Here is a 24,953-nt window from a genome sequence, read left to right as displayed (position 1 = left end):
TTTTTACTTTTTGTTTTTAAATCAGAAAGCAGATAAGGAAGCTAACACCGCTAAACATACATAGAAGCTGTTTCTCGGGGACTACTGATGGATAAGATATATTTTCAAGTTCTTGGTTGTGCCGCCCCTTTCTGATGCCGCCCTGGGCAAGCGCCCATATCAAAACCTGCCACTGCCGACAGGCACGCGCTCACAGATGCTCCGTCTCCGCTGAATCTCAGGCAGCTGCAACCCGACCGCCCCCAAAGTCCGTCCAGACGCGGCTTTTTCCTTCATCCACTCGTTTATTTCCGGTTTAAACTCGCTCGGGTTTCAGTCTTCATCCCACGGTGCGGTGCGGTGCGCTGCGGTGCGGGATCACCGGCAGCGTGCGGCTGCAGGGAGAGCCGGCGGAAGGATGCAGAGAGTCTGTCCGGGCTGCATGCTCCGCTTCGTCTCTCTGCACTGGAGCAAAGGAGAGCTGCTGGATGAGAGGAGAGAGGGAGGAGCGGCGGAGGGGAGGAGGGAGGGCCTTCCTCAAAACCAGCCTCCTCTTCTTCAACTGCCTTCTTGTTTTTTTACTCCTTACTTTTAAAAACTGATGAACAGAGTCAAGTTTTATTAGCTACATGGCAATTCACAGTTCAGTTGTGCTACAGTTACTTAACTTTTTGGAAAAAATTACGTTGACTACGCTTTATTTTTTGCTTTTATTTGAGTAACTTTATCATGAATTATCACTACGCTTACTTGAGTGAAATACCTGGATACTTTACCCACTGAAAGTAACTTCACCGAATGAAAACGAAGCTCGTTTAAACCAAAAAACGAGTTTATTTTATTAGACCAAAAAATAAAAACCACAAAATACACGACTGCAGTTTTTGTTAAAGATTTATAAGGTTCGAAATATTATGTTATTTATACTAATTTTCCTTTTGAGCTCTAAAATAGCAGAATATTTTTGATCCGTGTGATTATGTAAATTTTAAATATTATTGTTATTATTATTGTTTATTATTTGATTATTGTTTTGATCAGTTATTTGGTAACATTTTACCATTTTTTACTCTTCAGTTGTGTTTTGACTGCTACTTTTTGCTTTTCCTTGAGTAAAATATCTGGATTCTCACTGGATGAAGAGCCAAGTTTGTTTTAATTAAAATTTTACCAGACGCAGATCTGCAGTTTTTAAGTTTTATAACATAAAATGTTTCTTCTACCTGATTTTGTAATGTTATTTATATGAATTATTGATATTTTGATTTTTACAATACCAAAATTTCCACTTGGTCTGTTTGATGATGATCTTCTTTACATTAAATCATTTTTTATGGGTTTCTCAGCACCTAAGCAGACTTTTTACCAAATACTTTACTTACTTTTACTTGCGTAATGTCTTGGACGGATACTTTTTACTTTTTACTCTTATTTGGGTACAATTTTTGGGTTCTCTACACGCCTCGATATTTTTGAGTATTTTTTTTTTAGCTCAAATCTCCTCACATAAGATCCAAAGTAGTTCAGATTCTCTTCATCTTTGTCCCCATGGGGGGAAAAACTGGAAAGCACAGCGGTAGCAGTAGATCATGCTCACTGCAGCGGCGCCTCACAGCGACACTTCCGACGTTTTGGCCAGGAACGAAGCAGCGAGTGAGCGAACAAATCGGTCGGATCCAAATCTCATCTTCCCTGCGGCTGGATTTGAGAGGATGATGCGAGGCGGGGTGGGGGCAGCATCTGTCCTTCAGCGGGACTGCGTGCGTCTGGTTTTATGTGTGCTAAGCTTCATTTGATGCACTAATTTAATTGTTTTCTCCAGCTGTGCCTGGTGTTCATTGAGCAGCGGCGATGTTAGAAATCTCCGAGCGTCCACTTTGCCCAACTCGCCTGTACAGACGCAGGTCTACCAGTAACCAGTCGCTCATGAATCTCCAGGCTTCCAGTAAAGTCAGGAGATCGATTATCAGACATCCATGTGGGTATTTGTGAATCTTTCCAGGAATGCTGAAGGTCAGCTTTTCCAGAAAACCTGTAGAGACAAAGAAAAAGCAGGGAAAAAAAGCAGTTCTCCTTACTAAAGCATCATAAAAACAAGCTTAGCCGATAAAAGTGATGGGCAAAGTAATGTGCAACTTTAGCTCTGTTTAGTTCCCTTAAAGCTGAAATATGTAACTTTTTCACACCGCCTGAAACCTAGAGCTCTGTTCAGTTGAAGTGAAATCTGGTGCAGTTTGAGTGTGAACACTGAGCAGACCGGAAACCGCTCCAAAAGCAGAAAGCAGAGACAATGATGATCATTCTGTGTAAAAAATAACCAAAACAAACGCGGCATGCAGTCTCGTGGTAGAGGGAGAAATCCTACAACCGCTCAAATCTGACACTACTCCACTTTGGTTTACATTTGCTGAAGAAGGAAGTTGCGCTCTGCGTCTTTTTTGCGTCGTTTCCTTCAGTGGTTCTTGGTGCAGCGCCCCCACAGGCGTGGAGGGGAACAGCTTATTTAAAGCGTTTGGATCGTTTGGCTCAGTGCAGCGTGAAAGCGAACCGCTCCAGCTGAAAATGTAACAAATGTTGCAATTTAGGTTCCCAATCGAACCAAGACTACTGGACTATCAGGTGTGAAAACAAACTTAGTTCATCCTAAAATAACATAAAATCAGGATGACATGTTCTCTTGATTAGCTTTGTAACAGATGATGATTTAGTAGATGTGTAACGAGATCCATTTTTGGGGAATATAGACCAATTTTGATCAATCTGCACCAGATTATTCTGCATGAAATACAGACATACATTTTGTTATCTGTGATATCATCGTGTAGAAAGACGTGTTAAAACCCTGAACCAACAATCAGGACTTTTTTTTTTTTATTAATAAATGACTTTACATTTGTCCGAGGATTCAGTCATAAATAAGTTGGAACAAAAGCGAAAAAAAAACCTTTAAATAAACACAGATGTGCTTTTCAATCCTATTTCTACATCTTGTTTGGGAAGCAAAGTCTACGGCTCTAAGATGGAGCCTTGAGGAACTCCATGATGAAGAGGAGATATTGATATTCAGGGCTGTTTCTGAGTGACGGTATTTTTTAAACCAAATTTCATGCTGCTATGTTTAATCCAGTTTTGTTAACCTATTTAGATCCCATCTCAGTCCAACACAGCTCACATGTTTCCAGTTGTTTTTTTTTTAACTTTGTGCTCGAGTTTCCCCATCAGACTTTCACGGGTTCTTCTTTTCTTTCTGTGCTGCTCTGCTCGTCTTTCAGAGAAGGATCTGTGTGTCTCAGTTTGATGTCTGCTGAATGCATCTAAAAAAACGTCACAGTGCTGAACTGGGAATGTTGATTGACGGCATACAGACTGAAAACGCCCCTGTGGAATACCAAACAGGGACGCCGAACTTCCAAACACATTCCTGTCACTTTTGGGCTCTTCAGGCTGTTTTTCTGGAACTTCATCTGTTATTTTTTTCCTAAGCGCTCGGTGACGCGCTGCAGAAATGTGTCACAAAGGAGGCGGCTAACTAATAAAGTTTTGTCGCAGGTTGTGTTGACAAAAACTCTGGAAAATGTTTTCTTGTGCTGCTTGATGAGAAAACAAGTTTAACTCCATCAATATTACAAGCTGAGAGAAAATAATAAAAAAAAGAGCGATCAGCTGGGAGATTTTTGCAAAGCTCTTAAATCTTGTGGTAAATTCTCGCTGTAAACGGATAAACAACATAATTCCTCACTGGACCAAATCTTGGAAAAGCCTTTTTTTAATCAGAAATAATGGAGTTTAAAGACAGAAAAACGGAAACTGTCATCTCAGCAAACACTTTCCACACAATCCGAGTGGTTTATCAAATAAAATCTTTATGGTTCCTGCTCAAATGCTTGTTAACGGGAACAAAATGAATGTATACGTCTCTCTCTCTCTCTCACTTGAAGAGAGGAAGAGGATTTAAGTACGATTGAATGTCGCATCATCTTAGTGAGAGATTCCCTTCACCGATGTGCAGAAAACAAATCTACTGCGAATGTGTGAAGCTATCAAATCCAAGGTCAAGCTGTGGGCATGAAAATAGTTTAAATCAATTCATTTCTGAATATTTCAGAATCTAGAGAAAGAAAATCCAATAAAATAGTTAATCAAACTTGAACTGATTGTGTAAAAACTGTAAAATGAATCAAAATGGCAGTTCAGCTGACTTGCAACTTTCCGTGACCTGTCTAAACTTTTAAACGTGTTTCTGTTGGGAAGCTTGTTTCAAAATAAAAGCTGTTCTTTTATTTTTAATCTTTTTTCCTACTGGATTCTGTGGGACAGTTTCTTAAAAAACTTTCTGAATATATGAAACAAATCCAGCAACTAAAGGTTATGAGGCTTTATTTGTGATCAATCGTATTGATCGTGATGAATCAATTATTGAAATAATCGATAATTAATTTGGTAATAGATTGTTTAAGTATACAGACTCTAAACAGTTTTACATTTAACATAAAAAACCTTCTTTGTCTGTAAATATGTTTCACCCAGAACGTCTCAAATTGCAGTTTTAGATTCACCTGGTTAAAATTCTGCGAAAAGAAAGAAAAAAACTCTTTTGAGAATCTTTTGCTTTCCAATTATTAATCAGTCGAAAAAAAAGAGATTGGCCAGATTGATGGATAAATTTCTTGATTGATTTTACCTAGACTTTTGCATTCTAGATGCAAGTGCCTTAAAAAATACTGAAAAACTTAAACTTCAAATAATCAAACTGCTGTTATTTTCACCCTCTGCATTTAAAAGGAACTCAACATCTTTTCCATTATTCCATATACAATGGCTTAAATGGATTAACAGACGAGATAATCTGCAGACTAATCACACCATGGAGGAGGATTCCATTAAACAATGAAATTAATGGTGAATATTCAGCATTAAAAGCAATAAAAATTAATTAAACGTACAAATATTGAAGCGTCAGACCCATCAGTCCAAGAACTTTCATTTTCCATCACCCTATTTTTGTTGCATCGCCATGGCAGCCAGCAAAGCGAAGCTGGGTTGTTACAGCAACACGAACCGCAGAGTCTCCAACCTTGACCCAACTAATCAATGCTGGAAAAAAAGGAAAAGAGAAAGAGGACAGACTGCCTCCAGTCCAGACAGTTTCTGTCTCATTTTTATGCTTCCAGAACAAACCCAGAGGACATTCTGCAGGTCTGAGTTACTGGATCTTTTTCTAAAGCAGCGAACCAAACACCTCACAGGAAAGTATGTGATAATCTGCAGAGCTGGCGCAGCTTTTTCAACGTATTAAGGTTTAAAACATGACCTGTTTTTCCAGCCCCGACGCTCCGTTTTCCAGTCGGTTTAAAGATTCTGTGTAAATGCTTTTTTTTAGCATTTCTCCCATTCATCATTTAGGCCAATTAATGTGAGCCTGCAGCTCTGCTCTGCCCCGTTAGGTCTAATGCAAAATGCAGGGGATCCTTTATTGGACACATTACTCAGTTTAGAGAATAAAACGTTTTACAAACACAAACAGAAAAAATGCCTTCCAACACCTTTCTGTTTAAACTAGGCTCCAGGTTTTTTGCACCGGTTAAACTGCTGCAGGTTTACCCATATTTATTATTTATCTGGGTAAAAAGTGCTAAATAGATAGATAAACTTACTTTGAAGTCCTATTTTTAGTGCTGTGTCTGCTACTATAAGCGCTTGGCTATAAAAAGACAAATACTTTGTGCTGTACTTAACATTTTCAGTTGTAAAAAAAATATTTTACCCTGATTTAAAATAAAAAGTTTGCATTTGCATCATTCTTGAATTGCAGTTTGGGGGCCACACAAAATCACTCTATGGGCCATGTGTGGCCCCCGCACCACACTTTGGACCCCCTGGCTTGACCTGATCAGTGTTCACAGACTGAACCAGGAAAACTGGCTCCAGGTTTTCCACTCCAGCTTTTTATCTCCGCAGACGGTTTCATAGAACCGAGTCTGTGTGAGTTCCTGTCCAGATTTAATTACCATCTTTGAGTTTTTTATTTTTTTGCCTGTTGCTGCCGGTAAGCAGCACATGTTTCCAATCCGTCATTAACCTGCCGGGATGTCCTCCATTTTCTGCTTCTGGGATGAGTGAGACCCCGGAGCAGCGGCCAGCAGCTGCTCATCAGTTTCCCAATAACCTGTCGCCGTCTGCTCCTCCACCGGCCGCCTCGCTGCTCCCGCCTCTTCCAGCTGTGACGCTTTGTGAGGCTAAAGATAAACCTGAGCAGAGCATTTTCTTCTGCTGCTCCCGGTTTCAGCTCATACTTCCTTCCTTTCGCCAGAACCACATGCTGCAGAGACTGACCGGTTAATCAGAGGAGATGTGGAGCAGCTGCGGCAGTGAGAGCAGTGGATCTGACGGAGGGAGAGTAACAAACTGAACTCAACATGTTCTAAAGACTAAAAGGTAGCAGGCCTGGAACCGACATGAGAGGATAAGATAAGATAACCAGAGGAAAAAACACAAGAACGATTTAACGGAAAGGAATGAAGTGATACGGCAACACCCTAACGGCAATAATAACACCAGAATATGGCAAGACATTTCAAACCGAATAAACAAGGAAATGATCAGAAACACAAAAACCAAAGAATTATAACATCCGTCCTGGCTACCTGACTCCACCCGGATCCACCTGACTCCACCTGGCTGCACAGCTCCACCTGACTCCACCTGGCTTCACCTGACTCCACCCACCTTCACCTGACTCCATCTGACTCCACCCGGCTTCACCTGACTCCACCCGGCTCCACCCGACTCCACCTGACTCCACCTGGCTTCACCTGGCTCCATCTGACTCCACCTGGCTCCATCTGACTCCATCTGACTCCACTTGGCTCCATCTGACTCCACCTGACTCCATCTGACTCCACCTGACTCCACCTGACTCCACCTGACTCCACCTGACTCCACCTGGCTCCACCTGACTTCACCTGACTTCACCTGACTCCACCTGACTCCACCTGACTCCACCTGACTCCACCTGACTCCACTGCTCCACCTGTGACGCTTCTCTTCCGCTGAAACATGCTCCTTCCCATCTGGCTCCACTTTCCCTCTGACAGTTTCTGATGAAGGTTCTCAGAACGTAATTAATTTCAAGAGCATTTATTATTTTTAACTCCTGAATAAATCACCCTGGTAAATGATCATGAGATGAATATGACAGGATTTTACCAAAGAGAAGATCTGGAAAATCTGACCTTTATAATTTAAAGAAATTAAAACCAGTGAGGTCTGTTGACTCCAAACTTTACAAACACAGTGAATGTAAAATGTGTTTTATACATTAGCTACTGTAGTGAAATTATCACAATTATGAGCAAGAGTTTCATGGCATCCAGTAAGAAAGCCAATCAACCAGGATAAGAGATGTACTGATTCAATATTAATATCTGTATCAGTCCCAATATTGAAATATTTTTTGTTGCTTATATGAATTATTGTCATTTTCATCCTTAAAATACCAAAATTTTCACAAAACTTTTTATTTTAGTCAGTCTGATGATATAATTCTTAAATATTAAATAATAATTTGATCTACCCACCTCTCTCTGTGACAACGTGTTCGATCCATAAGGCAGATCTAGACAGTCTAATTCTATGTTTTGTGCTCCGAGTGACCTTATTATTTATTTACATTATATAAAATTCAATTTATTTTTGAGTGACCAAGTTAGTCAACCTCTTGATTTTGCCAGTTTCAGTTTCTTTATTAGTATTTATTTCACATTGCCTGTTCTCCTGCTAATTGCACTGATTGAACAAATTAAAGTTGTTTTTACATGTTTGACCACAATTATAAAGCTACTGGTGTATTTAAGTGTGCAGAGTTATCAAATAAATGTGCAATAATTCAGTACATTTATGCCTTTATGTTTAGTTTTTTTAAGAAAAGGAAACGTTTTAAGTCAATTCTGCGATGATTTTCTGTATCGGATCGGTATCGGTGATACTAAGCCTCACATATCGGCACCGGAAGTGAAAAAAGTGGAAGAAATCTGATGGATTTGATTAAATATAGAAAAATATTTTCTTCAGTTTACCACAAATACACAACAAACATCCAAATTCTCCTTATGGAAGATGTTTGGTCTGTTAATTTAACAGACAGACGAGCTGAACAACGGGCCAATGTCATTAACGAGCACCACAGTTTCAGTCCTTCTTTATATAATTCAAATGACACAATTAGCAGAAGACAGGAGTGAACGAATTATCTCTTTCCTCAGGATGTGGAGAGTGAGTTTCCATGGATACAGCCGGGAAGCGAGGCTTTCTGCAGACAGCTTTATAAAAACGGAGACACTTAAATTCAGCCATAAATCATCCATTAGCTCCCTTCCAGCTGAGCTGCCCTTTCGCTTCGTCTCAAGTTATTCTCGTTATGCTTTAATTTAAAGCGAACATCTTTTCGTGTCGGGATGGAGAGCTGCATCGGATTCATCTGGAGGTTTCTGATAGATCATCTTTCAAGGTCGTGCGTATCTAAAACAGCACTGAAGTATTTTTCCATCGCTGATCAGAGCAGCGTGTTGTTTAACCATGCAGTTTTATTTTATGAGATTTGTTGAGTTGAAATCATAAGAAGGATAGCAGCTGACTGGGATTGTTGACTCTGCAGGAAAGATGAAAATATAATGATTTCATAAGATATTCAACAAGTAATTTTAAAATGTTGACTGAATTTTTAGCTTTTCAGCCTTTCTTATTGTTTTTCTTTTCTCTCTTTCTTGGTGATTTGGTCTCAACTAGCCCATTTTTTAAAGACAGTTCTGTTTACAGAGACTCATAATTCATTTTATTTGTTGTTTCTGTTTTATTTATTTTGAATATTTAAAACGTCTTCGAGTTCCAGTTTTAAATGTAGAAATGATTATGCCATTACCATTATATTACATGAAAGTGGTCTAAAAACAACAATATTATCGTTTATTGCAATAAACGATAATATTGTTGGATGTGGTATTTCCTCTGTTGGCAATAGAAATGTGGTGAACGCAGTAAAAATCTCAGCATCATTGGAGCTCCATATCTCAGCCAGACTTTGCACCGGTTCAGATTTAAGTGGCTTTACTTAAGTTCTAGCAGCTTTTGCAGTTTTTGCACCATGGCCGTTTAAGTTTGATCATTTTTCACACTGAATCTTCAGCTGAGAGTGATGATGTCACACTTCAGATTCTGAAATATTCAGAAATATTCAGAAACTTTCAGATTTAACTTGCATTAATGCTCCCAGTACATACGCATCATGTTTGCTTCAGAAATCAGAAAACCACAAACTAACAAGAACCAAACTGACGGTCCTTCTCCTGCAACACATTTAGCTAGTTCCCACATTACTTAGGTCACATACACTTGACTCCCACCACTAATTAAAATTATAATGAGTGAGAGACAAACAGCAGCAAACCTAATGGAGCATCTTTGCATGAGAAATAAAACATCCCAGAGTCTATTAGCAACTTCTTCTGCTGGTTGTGGATCCATTTAAGCTCCAATTTAAAGTGAGGATGATTACATTTCACAGAAGTATGAAGCACTATGCATGTCATGAATGTCAGACGCATTCAACCACAACCACTTTCTCTGTCTTGCTTTGTTGTGGGATATAATGCATCGGTTTTGCTGCATATTTTAGGGAGACATACCGAGAGAGGATTAGCAGGGATAAACAGGCTTAACCATGCATATGTATCACAACAACCAAACGGTAAATTTCCTGAACTCAGACCAGTGTAGTCAGATTTAGAAGACTATTGCAAGCAGCATGGAGGGGGGTGGACGATGCAGAACGAGTGAAATTACAGCAAGAAAGGAGAAACGTTATGTTGTGCTGTTATATACCGCAACAAGAACCCGTTATACAACAGGATTACAGCACAAAGCAAGTAAATTTAAACTAAACAGCAAGGATTTCTTTTTTTTTTGCTTAACCCAAATTCCTCTGGTTCTGTAACACAACATTACACAATGTGGACACTTTGAAAACCAAGCAGCTCCAAAGATGATGACGTGTTTGGCTTCATCTGCTTTGCATGGTTCATCATCCCTGAAAGTTTAAGCTGCCCTACTGTAATACTTGGTATTTATGCAAGTACAAAGGCAGGCGGCTGATTACTGTTAGATACAGTAAAAAAAATACATAAATTAAACTAGAAAAAGGTCATAGCTGTACATTTACCTTTTAAGCCTGTTAGGTTTCAAACTTTAAGTAACAAATTCATGTCTTTGCTCGTCTCTTATGTAAAAGAGAATCTGTGAGTGTTATTTTGAAAGTCCATACAAGACCTCTTCCTGTTTCTTTAGGCATTTAGGGCTGAAAATACTTAATTTTTTTAACTTAATATCAGAATAAGCAAACTCCAGAGACTCAGAAAATGCTGAGTTGCCTGTTTCCATGGTGATGGCTGCCTTATGGTGATTGCTGCTGTCCCTCACTCATTATAATTTTAATTAGTGGTGGAAGTCAAGTGTATGTGACCTAAGTAATGTGGGAACTAGATAAAAAACGTTGGCATCACACAAACTATCCCAGTGGAAAAACTGCAACTTGTTCTGAAAACCTTCATGTACCAGAAGGTACATGTGGTGGTTTAACACACGTTTATGTGTCCGCAGTGTTTAATGACGGAGATACGGGCGGATAAAGAGACCCTCCAGTTCAACTTTGGGAATAAGAAGAAATATAATGAGAGTTTGGGTGTGAGCTCTTTGCATTCTGACCTGATTTGACAGAAAACTGCAAGTCTTACAGCAGTGAGAGACACACTAAGTGAAAGTAGACAGAAATACCTGTGTTTTGGTGTGTAAATTGTAGCTGTTGAGATGAAAATGTGGGCATAAACATAGCTTAAATGGAAAAAAATCAGAATATTTCACACAGGTTCAGAATCTAGTGTGACATTATCACTCTAAGTTGAATATTCTTTTCGTAAAATCTGAAAAATATGTGAAACTTAAACGGATTGTGTTAAAAAAAAAACATAAAAAGGATCAAAATCCCAGATCAGTCTGGTAAAATCCAACTTTCTGCAAACGGTTAAACTCTGAGTTGTGTTTTTACTGGAAAGTGCGGCTGAGGTATGGAGCTGTAAAAGGGTTTGGGTTTTCTCCTTCAAGTTTCAAGAACATCTGTCGTTTTCAGCAAATTACACAACATAGAGAAATTATTATGTTGCCAACTGAGCCACTAAATGTAGCGCAGACAGTTTTATATATTTATGTTTAATATCAAGGAACAAAGGGAAGAGGTTATAAATGAGGAGTAAACTATAAAATATAACAATAAGCACTTCATAACGTGAGCTTCAATGTATTTACCTCCCCAATTTAAATAATCTGGGAAAACCTATTAAAATCTTCGAGTAGTTAAATTGTTTAATTCTCTGTTCACATCCTACAGCAGCTTTTCCACTGAGCTGACTTTAATTTAGTGAAACAACTTTTCTTTGTTTTGTACTATTGTTTTTATTGAATTGTTTACCTCTTGAGTTTGATTCTATTTTTTTATTATTATTCATATTTTCTTTCTATTTTTAAGCATCTATAAGTCAATTCTGAGAAAACAATAGCATGTAAATGTTTGCTGATGGCTTTGGCAGGAGTCTTAGGTATTTTCCAGCAGCTGAAAGGGTTAAATGTAGCGATTATTTTTCAATTAGATCTTTGTTGATACTGAGGAAAAACCTCGTTTCTCCTGATTTTAACAGATTCTCAAATGAGCTTTGAGCACATTTTTGAGCAGCAGCAATTAGCCTTGCAGAAGTTCTTCCATTTATCTCTGCTTTCTGGATTGCACTTGACTCCTGAGTTCTGCACCATCTGCGTTTTTTAAAATGTAGTGATCAATAACCACCTCTCACTGTGGCCCACGAATTCCCAGAACGCTACACTTTGCTCCACTCTTCTGCCTTCTCAGCCTGGCTCTGATTTTTTTTGGTTTTCTTCTGTCTTGTTTACACTGGCACAAATCAAATAGTGCAGATCTGCTCGACCACTGAGACATTGCCCTCCAGGTGAGCTCAAGAAGCATTTCTCTTCGGCTGTTTTTAGTATTTTTTGTCTCTGCGGACTGTGTTGTGTTTATCCACTTATCAGGAACAGAGTGCACTTAACGGGAGGCACAGCAGAGCTGCTAAATTGTTTTAAAAAAATCATCATTCTCAACCCCTCATTCACCGTTTCAGTATTTTTGTGTTATCTGGAGCTGCATTCACATCAGCCATGTTTGTTCCATTTTAATCAAACTCCAGTTCATTTGCCTAGAAAGTCTGGTTCGTTTGGTTCTAACAAACTCTGATTTGGACCAAAGAAGCAAACTCTGCTCCATTTACAAACCTGGGTCTCGGTTCAGTTGAAGTGAACTCTGGTGTGGTTTGAATTCATACGTGAACACCAAGTGGACCAGAGACCGCTCCAAAAGCAGGAAGTGGACTACAGAGCAGGGCATTATGGGTAAATACAACCACAACAGATCTGTGCGCCTAGTGATATCAGGAGTAATGGCTGGTGGTCTTTAACCAGACAAAAGAGAAATCCTACATCTGCTAAAATCTATCGCTACTCCATTTTTGTTTACATTTAGTGAATACGGAAGTTGCATTCAGTGTCTTCTTCAGAGGTTTTCATGTTGTTTTCCTCAGTGGTTCTTGGTGCAGCGCCACCACAGGCAAGGAGGGGAACAGTTTCCTCAAAAAGTTTGGTTTGTTTGAGACAGTGCAGTGAGGAAGCGAACTGCAGCAGCTGAAAATATAACAAATGTTTCAATTTTGGTCGAACCAAATCTACCAACTATCAGGTTAGAAAACACCCTAAAATTGTGTGGAAAGATTTTTCATGAATCCCCAACAAAAATTAAAATTTGTATTAAATTCAATGAAAACTTTGCCAAAGTATCAGATCTAATCAGATGTTTCCAGAATTTCTCCAGTGGTATTTCTGCTGAGCAGTGTGTTTAAATGCAACCTTCCAAGTGAACAGATGTACAGTTTCAAGACGCAAACACAAAGCGGTACTTTCCCTCTCCTCCCTCCTCACTGCCACCCCTGCCGGGCCTTTCAGCCTCTCTCCTCCTCGTCTTTCTGGAGTCCTGCGAGAGGAATAATAAAGTGAAGCCTGGCAGGACAACCCTCTGTCCTGAGGCCCAGTGCCAGCTGCTGCTGCCGCAGACACGATCCATCTACAGACACGGGGAGAAGGTTGATGCAAACGAAGACAGCTTGCCAGCTTCGGCAGTCTGGACGCGTCCTTTCTCTGCATGCATAATATGAAGTCTCACCTCTTCTCCAATTAAGAACACGTTACCAAGCCTGCCAGTGCAAAGATCATCAAATCACAGTTAAAGTTGACATATCATGCTTTTAAATCTGCCCTTTTCCAATTTGAATCAATCAGTTGAGGTCCATGTGAAGTGGAACTGCAATGGTTTGGTCTGAATTTTTCATTATTAGCTCCAAAGGCTCCATGATTCCCCCTGTTCTGGGTATGTCAAAAAGTAACACTTTTTGGTGCAGTCTCTTTAAATGCAAGCCCCGCCCCTTCCAGGTCGCACAGCGCTCCACTCCACCACAATCGGCCATTTTTGTTTTAATTTTTTATTCCTAGACTGACTTAAAGATGTCAACAATGACAGACTTGTCCATCCAGCCTTACATAATTGAGACAGAAAATGCTACCATAATGAATTAATCAACGCAGTTGGTAAGATAGCAAATGTTAGCGCTAAGAAAATTGTTGAGTGGGTTTGGATCATGAGACAAAAATGGCAAAAACAAACTGTTAAGGTAATAAAGTATTATTCTGTCCTCAAGGAGCTAACAGCTAGCACGTAGCACTAACATAAGCAAAATGCTTCTGCTACGAAACAACGGCCAAGACGGCATATAAAAACACGATAAATTAGGTTTTTTTGTCATTTTAGCGTTATTTGCAGTGTACCATTTTGTTATGTTTGTTGTTTCCTTATGCACTCATTCTTTAAGTGTTTTGCACAAACAAAGAGGACTTTCCCCACTGACAAGGGAATATTTCCAAGAAAAATAAACTATAACGGGGTACTTCGAAGAGGTTTGGTGGGCAAGGATGTAAAGAACAACCGAACCTTCTGACTTAGCATCAAGTTCAAAGATGCTTTGGTACTACAAATTGATTTGACGAATAAAAATGTCAGATTCGCAGAATTGGTTAGCTGGAAGTCCATGATAGCTCCACAGCAAATACTGTGACGTAATAGATTAAAAAATACGTAAAAGGCAGTAGAGAAAACTGAACAGATTGAAAAATGTAAATATAAAGATATCTACACAGCATCAGAAGAGACTACATTCAACACTTCTGCAATCCTAGAGACTCAAAGTTCACAACAAAGGGAATTTAAGGGCTTGAAAAGTGGATTTTGCAATAATTCAGTATTCTCTTACAATCTCCTCTTAACACAGACCTGCACAAACCTAGATAAAAAAGCAAAAACAAATATGAGGAATACCAAAAGTTAAAAATGCGACCACCTAAAATTTCAAGGAGTTATTTTTATAAGAGGCAAGAAGCCAGTGAGCACAAAATGAAAATCATCATCGACTGAAATCTGCAGAACATTATGAGTCTACTTTTGCACTTTTTTGCTTTGCTACTATGTTTTTACGCCAACACCCTTGACGAGAGCGGCGATGCGACACGTTTGGCACAACAGCTGGTCCACCTGAACCCTTCAGCGCAGAAAACTTCCTTCGCTCCCACACTGATAGCTAACGAAGCGTTACCCTCTGTTAGTCCGTCAGACTCAGCTGAGCAAGAAAGAAAGCAGACCATCTGGAGGCAAGAACAAACAGACAGATGGAGATTAAAACCTCTGTCCGTCCTGAACTGCATCACCCTTTGGTGCAAGTATCCTGCAAATAAAGAGGCATCCTGCCAACTTCCTCTTTCACTTAGAAAGAGGAAATGATCCAGCAGGATACTGTAGATTCCCCCATTCCTGCATTGAGCTCTAAAGCAAATAGGGTCCCTCCAACTTTCCATGAGTGAGTATTTTAATAATGTGAAAGCCTCCCAGGCCTTTGAGTCTCAGTTTTTCACAGACAAAAATGTAAATCCTGCTTTGAACATACAAACTTGACATGTTGGAACATCCTCAACTCCTTCATATGTCTTAAAATGAGAATAGCAGAGTATTAAACGGGCAGTGTCAAGACAAAAACAGATGCAGTAATTTAAAAAAGTCACATTTAGTACATTTTTTGGATACTTCAATGAATGAAGAACAAGCTTTTTTAAGCAAAAAATTCACCAGAGACTGCAGTTTTTATTAAGGTTTCCTATATTTTATTTTTTGAAAGAAATTGATTGAGAAAATTTTCTTTTTTGCCTGATTTTGTTATTTTGTAATTATGTGTGTGAATTGTTTTGATTTTGGTCTTTGAAATGGCAAAATGTCCATATAGCTTTATATTTTGGTCTGTTTGATCAGGTAATCTTTAAATGATTGATGTTTTAATCCGTTACTCCACGATGGCCTACTAGGACCATTGTACGCAAACCAACCAGAATGAGTAAATTTCCACCAAAGTTTTGCTGTTAATCTGAGAAATTTTCTAGAAAAAAATAGGAAATTTCTGTTTTTCAACAGTAAAGTAATTATTTTAAGATTAATTTCAAATTTCTGAGTTGTTTCTTTTAGAAAACTTCAGTCTTTTTGGCAGAAATTTGCTCCTTTTTTCTATCAATGGGCCTAACATGCTGTCGTAGTTACTCACCAATCAAGTAGCGTTTATACCAAATCTTAGCTGCGGCCATTTTCCATAGAGTTTGCATATTCTCCCCATTAAACACAGACAAATGGACTGCATTACATTTGGGAGCAAAATCAATAAATAGCTTTGATGGAAGAGCTTAGCTGTGGTTTACAGCAGAACTCGCTTTAGATCTGATAACTGGAAAAACACGCCATGTTCAACGTCATTTCATTACGGCAAAGAAAATGAGTGTTTTTATATTATATGCAACTGAACACAATATTTTGCTAGGCATGAAAAATAAATCAATCACAATACGTATGTAATCAGTATCAATATGTCTGATGAAATATTCGGAGCTCTGATCCAGGACTGCACAGCATTCTGGCACATCAGGACCATTTCAGATACATATTAACAAGGAGGAACACATTTCCACCCAGTACTTGCAGAACGTTTCTAGAAAAAAATTGGAAATTTCTTTCACAAAGTCAAAAGTGTCATTCTTTTTTTTTTTTTTCCGTGGAATTTGTCAAATTTTCAAAGAAAGAAACATTCTTGTATTTTCTAGAGAACTTCTGAGGTCACTCTAAAAATTTTGGTAGAAATTTACTCCTTTTTTGGACGACTTGGCTTTAAGTTGTCCAGCCTCCTACAGACAACGTAGGAGCTAAAAGCAAAGCTGGCGGAATCAACTAACTCACTCACTCTGTGGTTACCTAGCAACTCACTCACTCTGTGGTTACCTAGCAACAACCTCAAGTAATTTGCCAGTCAGTTTTTTATGCCTCATAACTGCTTAATAATAATAATAATAATAATAATAATAATAACAACAACAACAACAACGGCATAGAGTGAAAACTTGCTGCATTTTAGGCAAGAACATGTTTATTTTCTTATTTAGAAAAGGAATTAAATTATTTATTTGCATTTTTAATGTCATATAACATACACTTATGTGCATAAAATCTGTAGAATGTGCCCATTTTTAAAAATCTGATTAATTGACTAATAGATTAGTAAAATAATCAGTTGAAGCCCTACTAGGTTTAGTTCAGTGAAGTTTATTCTGTGGGGCGGAAAAAGGCCGATAAAGAATCGATTCCAGATGGGATTCGAATCAGCAAAATCTGCAGCTAGCTTCCCTTACTTCCGTTTAAACAAAACATGGTGGCTATCGCGCTGGCGCTCAGGTCACGCTCTCTCAACCACAGCGAAGTAATGAGTACATGCTGAGGTGCTGCACAGAGAGCAGCGTCTCTGCGGTTTCAGGGGGAAGAGTCGATTAACGAGGAGGTCCAAAACTTCACCAACAGAGAGCGGGACGGGATTCCCCTGGGAGCTCTTTCACGCTTCACGCAGAGCAGAGATGGAGAAACGAGACGGTTTCTAGCAGATAGATGAGGTAAAAAGCGTGACAGACAGCAGCCCTGGGAACTTCTCCTGCTTTATAAAACAGGAAGAAATGACACTCGCTTCGTCTAAACTCCAGGAACAGAGCCAGCAGCTTACATCGCATTAGTGTGGAGACAGCACTCAGGGAAGCATGAAGATCTGTGACAGAAACATAACCCGCGGTTCGGATCGCTCTGCAGAATCATCTCAGTAATGACAAAGGCTGCAGAGCTGCTGCTAAAATCAGCAGAGGTTATCAGGAATGTCTGCCAGCATTGGAGGTGAGGAGATTCCTGATGGCTCCAGGTTCTCCAGGATCAGAGCAGCAAAGAACTATCCTGAAACAATGGACAATGAGCCGGACTGTCCCATTGGGGGAACAATGGAGGACTTATGAGGGTCACACATCACTACCCTGTAGCCAAACTGGATCAAGAGGTTTTAAAGCTGCAGTATGCAACTTTTATTTAAAGAAATGTTTTTTACATATTCTTTAAAACTGCCACTGTATCGTGACAGTTTGCTATGAGACAGATAATCTGTGAAAAGACCAATCTCCACCTCCTCCCTGAGTTACTATTAGCATCTGAAGAAATGCTCCCAACCAAAAACAACCAGAGGGCCTTAGCGCTGTCAATCATCCACGTGTTCGCTGTTGAATGTGATAATTGTGAAGAAAGAACTTATTTCACATAACTCTTTGTCCATCGTCATTGCTAACTAGCTTTAGCATTCACAACAGGCTCTGCTAGCTGTAGTCTACCAGAGAGCTAGCAGTCGATGGGAAGAGATGATTGACAGCACTAAGACCCGCCTCCTGGCTCTGATTGGTTGTTTCTCGTTCGCACTGGGAGAAGGAAGAGAAACTTTTTTTGTAATAGTTATTTATCCAACTCATTGTATTAAATGAAAGGCCCAGATTTTTCAAATTCTTTTGGGCTTGTTTAACCAAATTTATTCTCAGTATTCTCAGAAAAGTCTGTTACAGTTCCTGGATAGATGTTGTTTTAATTATTATAAAAGCTCCGTTGTAAAAAGACTAATATTTTCTGTCGTACCTTACATTTTCCATTGTAATAAAATCTGGTCAATAATAATTTTACACTAATTTGAAATAAGAAATGTAATAAATTCTTCTTGAACTGTAGCTGGGTTCCACAAAAAATCTGTCTGAGGGCTACAAATGGCCCGCAGGCCACACTTTGGACACCCCTGATCATTACTGCACTTCTGCAGCACCCATAGAGCCATCGCTATGACTAATAAAAATTTAACCACCCTGGATTCACTGAAATTACACTAAATCTAAAAAAGATTAAAGGCTGTGATTCATGCAAGCTTTAAATGGTTAATGCAGCACCTGGAAGGGCTTTTAAAAATGAATTAAGCTGCAGAGCAAGAATAACGACTGCAAAATGAGTAAAACAGGTGGTGTATTTTTTATTTCTCAGCATAACGGTACAGGGTGGAGCCCTTCAAGGCTGCTGCTCAGCTTGGGTCCCATTTACTGTGTTTATAGATATGATCTCAATGCATAGCAGAGGCACAGAGGCAGTCTGGTTCGGTTATTACAGCTAGAAACTAGACCTGAGCCTTCAGGGTCACATAAAGATGGTTACAAAGTCAGCCTTCTATCACCTGAAGTACATTTCCAGGATTAAAGAACTAATGTAGCAGCAAGATCTAGAGAAACGCATTGATCACTGCAACAGGTCTGCCTAGAACAAAAATCAATCCTGCAGCTGATCCAGAATGCTGCTGCTGGTGTTCTGACTAAAACCAGGAAGCTAGAGAACATCACCCAGATCTAAAGTCCTTCACAGGCTCCCTGCAGCTCAGAGAACAGACTGTAAAATACTGCTGCTAGTTTATAAATCACTGAACGGCTCAGCACCACGACACATTAAAGATCTGCTGCTGTTGTATCAACCTTCTGGTTCAAACACGGAGAAACAGGATTCACTTTTTATGCTCCTCTTATCTGGAATAAACTTCCAGAAAACTGCTGAAACACTGAGTGCCTTTTAATCAAAGCTAAAAGCCCACCTGTTTAGAGCTGCTCTTGATTGGCAGTAAATGGGACACTGATCAGCATTTCTGATGAACATTTGCTTGATTACTTTGATTACATTTGACAAAATATAGTGCTTATCGTTTGTGATGTTTTTAAGAAGTAAAGCACTTTGAACTGCCTTGTTGCTGAAATGTGCTATGCGAATAAACTTGAATTGAAATGAACACAATCTATGTGCTGCTCTGTCATGTGTCTGGTTTGTAATCTTCTAAGCTGTGTGTGTATGAGAAGCAGCATGAGGTAAAGATAAAATAGCTCTTTATAAACAGTGAATTTCCCTCAATAGCAGCAACCAGAGAGGAAAAAGAGGAGAAAAACCCAGTTGGAGATGTCAGGATCCATTAAAACTCTGCGCGCTCCCTTGGTGTCTGATTAACCTGTTTGAAGCTTTTCCTAATTAGGTAATTAGTCGAGCTTGGAAAAGGCTTCAGAGTCCCACCACTGCAGACTTCTAATGATATAATAAAGATAATCAGCTGCAGTTTTAGACTTCGGTTTGTGAGTCGAGAAAATGATGCATTATTATATGATTTGGCTCAGCAAAGCAAGTTTCAGATTACGGTAATTTAATACTGCTCTGGCCTAGAATCTGACTGAAGTTGAATTTTAATATAAAATAATATATGATGGTGTTCTTACTCTATGTGTCCTGAAAAACAACGTTAATGCATCAAAGATGAACTATTTTTACAAAGCACAAAGGAGGAGAGGATGGGGGCGGATATCAAAGGGACCCCGGGACACTGATGGATGATATGAGTGGGTGAGGCAGCTTCGGTCTCATATGTGCATCCTTTATTAGAAACAGGATTCGAAACATGAACTAGAAGACATTTTCTCATTAAAATAATCTGAATTTGTCTCCTGAGACAGCCACAGCCCTCAGATACTTTCTGCTGATCCAACGCTTTGATTAATTGATCGTTATCAGAGTGAGAAACTCAATGAAGGCCAGACATTTGGTAGCCTGATGCTCTAAAGCACACAGGAAGGCATCAGCGGTTGGTAAAGCGCTAATAGCAGCGCTAATTTTTAGTGTTTTTGCTAGCGTTGAAGACATTTAGCACCCTTAGCTTTCCTTAAATTGATTTTTCTGAATAAATTAGAAAGTTGTGATTTGCTGTTTTGTGAACTTTTTGTTGAATAAAGTTCGACAGCTTTGTTGAAGTTTTGGTTATTGACTGTTAGTAATTTTTCAAGTAGTTAGACGTTTATATTCATGCTCTTATTTTGAAGTGGGTGAAGACGGTTCCTCTTCCTCTCATGTTCTCCAACACGTTTGTTCTGTACCCAGAATGCATCAGTAAACAGCTTAAAATCTACTGATGTCCTGCATGCTTTCTGACCAAAGTCCTACACTGATCAATCAAGCAAAATCAGCAACAGAGTTAGAAAAACTCAACAATAAAACTGAAATTAGAGTGAAAGGTCTGTTAAAAAAATCACTTCCTGAAGTGCAACCTATACCAGTAGGTGTTCAGCACCAATTTTGATTATATACTATGTTGTAGCTAAATTGTCAATAACTAAATTAGTTGACAATTATTTCAATAACTCATTCGTCACGATTAATTTGACTGTTAGTTTCAGCTCTGTTGGTTCATCAAGTTCTGCTTGGTGAACCAACAGAGCTGAAAACTCAAGATGGCTGCTTAGCATTTGTTTCAAGTCTGATCAGGAAAAGGAAGAACAGCTCAGCGTCTTAAGTGGAGCCGGTTTAGGAGACCTTGCAGTTTCCATCCTGGCTTTACCTTCTTTGGTTTTCCAGGATGTGTCTGGTTCCCAGTTTGACCAAGTTAAATGTGTGTGAAGCTAAGCAGTTTACAGTGATTGGATGGAGGCCGTTTGTGTTTGAGTGGATGTGATAAAATGAAATACATTTACAGTAAGCAGTTTAAAATGATAGGATTGTGTGTGTGTGTGTGTGTGTGTGTGTGTGAGCGCGTCAGTGGCGGTTTGGCTTTATTCCTGCCATGAAAACCTGCTGTTGCTCCGTCACGATGCACATCTTCACTGGAGGCCCTTTTGCCTCGAGGCAGAAAAGTCGAAACAAGTCACAGATTTTTTTAAGCCCTTAATCTGTAGTTTCTGCCAGGTTTCACTACCGTACAAAAACCCTGCACTGATTTTACATCTTTTAACCTTTCACTGCAAAAACACAGAATCTTACCGAGTATTTCTGGTCTAGTTTCTTGTGCAAATATCTTAGTACAATTGAAATAAAACAAAACTAACTCACAAGTAATTTTTCAACTACATATAGCAGCTTGTTGTAAATCAATAATTCCTTGATACTGATTAAAAACAATCTTGCTATTAGTGAAATAATCTGCCAGTGAAACAAACATGCTCTTTCATCAACATTACTAACTTAAAACAAGCTGCTACGTCTTGCAGAAAAGTTACTTTCATGTTAGTTTTCTTATTTGAAGTGCACCAAGATATTTGCACAAGAAACTAGAGAAAAAGAAACTTGATCATATTTTGTGTTTTTGCAGCGTTCCAGGTGGGAATCAAGCCTTTTCTGCGTAACAGAATTATCGCTCTGCTTTTCCTTTAGTTATTGGTGAAGAGAAAAACACAGCGCAGGCAGCTGGGAATCGTTCTCCAAACACAGGCTTCTGCTTTCGTGGAGGAATCAGTTGATTCAGAAATCCAAGAATCTGTTGCATAAACAGTTTGCTGGGACGGTGTTGGACCTGGCTGACGGATTTACATTTCAAATTGGTTCTTCTGAGAACGAAGCAGGCAGATAATAAAGCCTGTTTGTGTGAGTGTGCGCTCGGTTTAAAGGGAGGAATCCAATTAGCAAACTGTTGGCCTCTGGTCCGTTTGTCACCTGACGGCTCGACGTCCAGCAGAGAGGGCAACGGTTGGTCTGCAGCTGATCAAATACAGCTACAGTCAAGGTTAAAAGAAGTAAGTACACCCTCTTCCTTTTGGCTTTAAAATATCAGGATGTAATTTAATTCCGTTGTGGCTGAAACGATTATTGAAATAATTGTCAACTAATTTAGTAATCGATTGATCGATAACTGGATTATACAGACTGCAAATTAAAATTTAATTATATCAAAATGTAAATAAAACAAATATATTAAATTACATAAATAGATCAAATTAAAAATTAAATGTTACACACAAATAGGGGTGTCGCTGACAAAATGTGACTATTTTAATGAGTAAAAGTGCATTAAAAGACTTCAGAAAATCCAAATGAGATAGTTATATTGAAAATAAAATTATATTTAATTTAAAAAATGCAATAATAATAATAATAATAATAATCAGAACAAATTAAAATAAACACTACAATCGATAATTTAATTAAATTAATGTCAGTTCTGGATGGTACACACCGACAGGTTACTAAAATAAATATATATGGATACAGTGATGCTGTGTTCCGGGGTTCCTTACCTTTGAATTGGAAGGACAAAATGTAAAACATTACATATTAAACAGAGATAATAATTCATGAAGCTGCTTGAAGCATCAGCTGTTTCTCTCTTTGCTGCAGCTCTGAGTTGCTGATGGATGTGCTTCTGTTGGCATCTCCTCACCTGAACTCTGATAAATCATAAATCAAGAGTCAGAGCAGGCAGAAAAACAACACTTTTCTATTTTCCTGATCAGGAAGTCGAAGCAGAAAAGTGTCGGTTTAAGCCGAGCCGCGCTCTGCGGCTTCACTTTGGCAGAAAGGAAGAAGCAGAATCAAAGTCCTCCAAAGGCGCCGTGAGGACGGCTGCAGATTAGAGAGTCGATTCTGGATTATTTAACGGCCAAATTAAAATTCACAGAGTAGATTTACAGCCCTGAAGTCTGACAGATTGATGTCCGCTGCGCTTCAGTCGCCCGCTGGATGAAAATGTGACAAAAGGAATCGGATCAGCTGGCCGGAACCAGAGCGACGCCGTCGCAGACGGTTCATCCACAGATACACATACCAAACGGGTTAAAGGGCCGGATGGAGTCAGGGAGGGTCAGAGGTCAGGGAGGGTCAGAGATCAGGGAGGGTCAGAGATGAAGGGAGGGTCAGAGGTCAAAACATCTGGAGGGTTGGGAAACCCACATCAAGACAACTTCCTTGATTAATGTCCACTTGTTTTGGTCCTAAGCAGAAAATTATTGCATTTATTTATTTATTTTTTTGCTGCATATTAAAATTACAGTACATCCAGTCAAATAATTCACCTCTGACCTTCCACTCAGGACAATCTAATGTTTTATTTCCAGCAGCGGAGTAAATTAACTATATCCCATTTCTTCGTCCAGTTGGAAGTTCCAGCTTCACATTTCTCACTCTGAAAACAATCAAAACAGTTTCCCCATGTTTCTAAAAGAGAAAATCCATCAACTTTTCTTCTGTTTGGAGTTATAAAAACGTTCTGAAAACATTAAAAAAAAAGAGTTTTCTCACACAGAAAACAGAGACATGAACACCTGATCTTCATTTGCTCGCCCTGAGCAGGTAAATCTGTCCTCCATCATTTCTCTGCCCTTCACAGCCCTCTGCTGTCTCTTAGCAACGCCAGCGGCCGGATCAATGGAGCCACAGAGAGATGGATGAGTGGCCGAGAGGACAAAAAGAGGGAAGGAAGGGTGGGGATGCAAGGATGGAGCATGAAGAGGAGGCTTGAAATGTCACCATCTGATCTGTGCGCATGAGATTTTAAAGAGACAGGCTTCATTTCTGCACATGTGAGGCGACACGAGGAGGACAATATGGAGTTTATGTCCTCAGAAACAGAAACAAATCTGACGGCCTTCATGAGGAGGAAGGCACTTGCTCTTCATCATCACCAGCTGGGTGTGCATAAAAGCTCAAACATGCCCCCTCTTTAATTAAAACATGATTTAACGACCTACCTCCGTGTGGCACCAGTAGATCTGCTGCTGCTGCTGCAGCAGCTGCGGCTGCAGGTCGTTCAGGCTCCGCAGCCTTCCAGCAGCCAGCCACGCCGTCTGAATGTAAATGCGTCTGTTTATTCTCCGGGTCCAAAGCCTCCAGAGCCGGAGCCGAAACCTCCTGGTCAGAGGAGCAGACGTAAAAACAGCCGGAGGAGACGCTGCCTGCAGATGCTAAAAGCTGCTAACCCCGCAGACTGGGAGCGGGTCGGAGCGGAGGAGGACGCCGGGGCAGGTGGAGGACCGCGGGGGGTCCACAGAGCCAGAGTCAGCCCCGAGGCCGGTCGGACGTGTCCCGGAGGAGCTGCGAGGTCGGAGTCTGTCCTGGAGAAACCGTGGATGATCACCGGCGGCCACGGCTGTCAAACTGACCGGCGATAAACCACGACTTCCGGTTGTAATCTTTCACAAAAAAAAGCTGAGCAGAGATTTTTTTGTTGTTGTTTGTTGTGCAAAGAAACGAACGACATGGTAAAAATCACAATTAATCAGTCAGTCTTTATTTGTTGAGCATTTTCTTACATAATAATGTGAGATAAAAACAGAAGGTAATATTGAGAAAACGAGCTAATCGAAGGTAAATATGGTCTCATGCGCACAAATAGGGGTGAATTACTTCCCAAAAAACTTAGAAATTTTGGGATTAATTTCAGAACTTTTCTAAAAAACAAAACATAACAAAAAAAACATTTATGAACTCCTTAAGTTGAAAATGTGTGACTGTACAACTTTTTAAATTAAGAATGTTTTTTTTTCTAGAAAATTTCGAAGATTAACCTAAAAATTTGTGAATGTTTGGCGAAAATACTTTAAAAAAAAAAAACTACAATAAA

General features: G+C 39.5%; 1 long non-coding RNA gene across 1 annotated transcript; it reads right to left on the bottom strand.

Moving 5' to 3' along the window:
* Positions 1 to 21: 21 nt before the first annotated feature.
* On the bottom strand, positions 22 to 24,482 carry LOC108166352 (uncharacterized). Its single transcript, XR_014087972.1, has 2 exons — positions 24,082 to 24,482; positions 22 to 2,011 (listed from the first exon to the last, which is right to left on the bottom strand). It is a non-coding gene; the product is annotated as an uncharacterized LOC108166352 (long non-coding RNA).
* Between the last annotated feature and the right edge of the window lie 471 nt (positions 24,483 to 24,953).

This window comes from Poecilia reticulata, chromosome 6 (assembly GCF_904066995.2).
Source record: "Poecilia reticulata chromosome 6, P_reticulata-male-v2, whole genome shotgun sequence".
NCBI lineage: Eukaryota > Metazoa > Chordata > Actinopteri > Cyprinodontiformes > Poeciliidae > Poecilia > Poecilia reticulata.
Note: the sequence above shows the minus strand (reverse complement) of the source record. Positions and strands in the feature narration are given on the sequence as shown.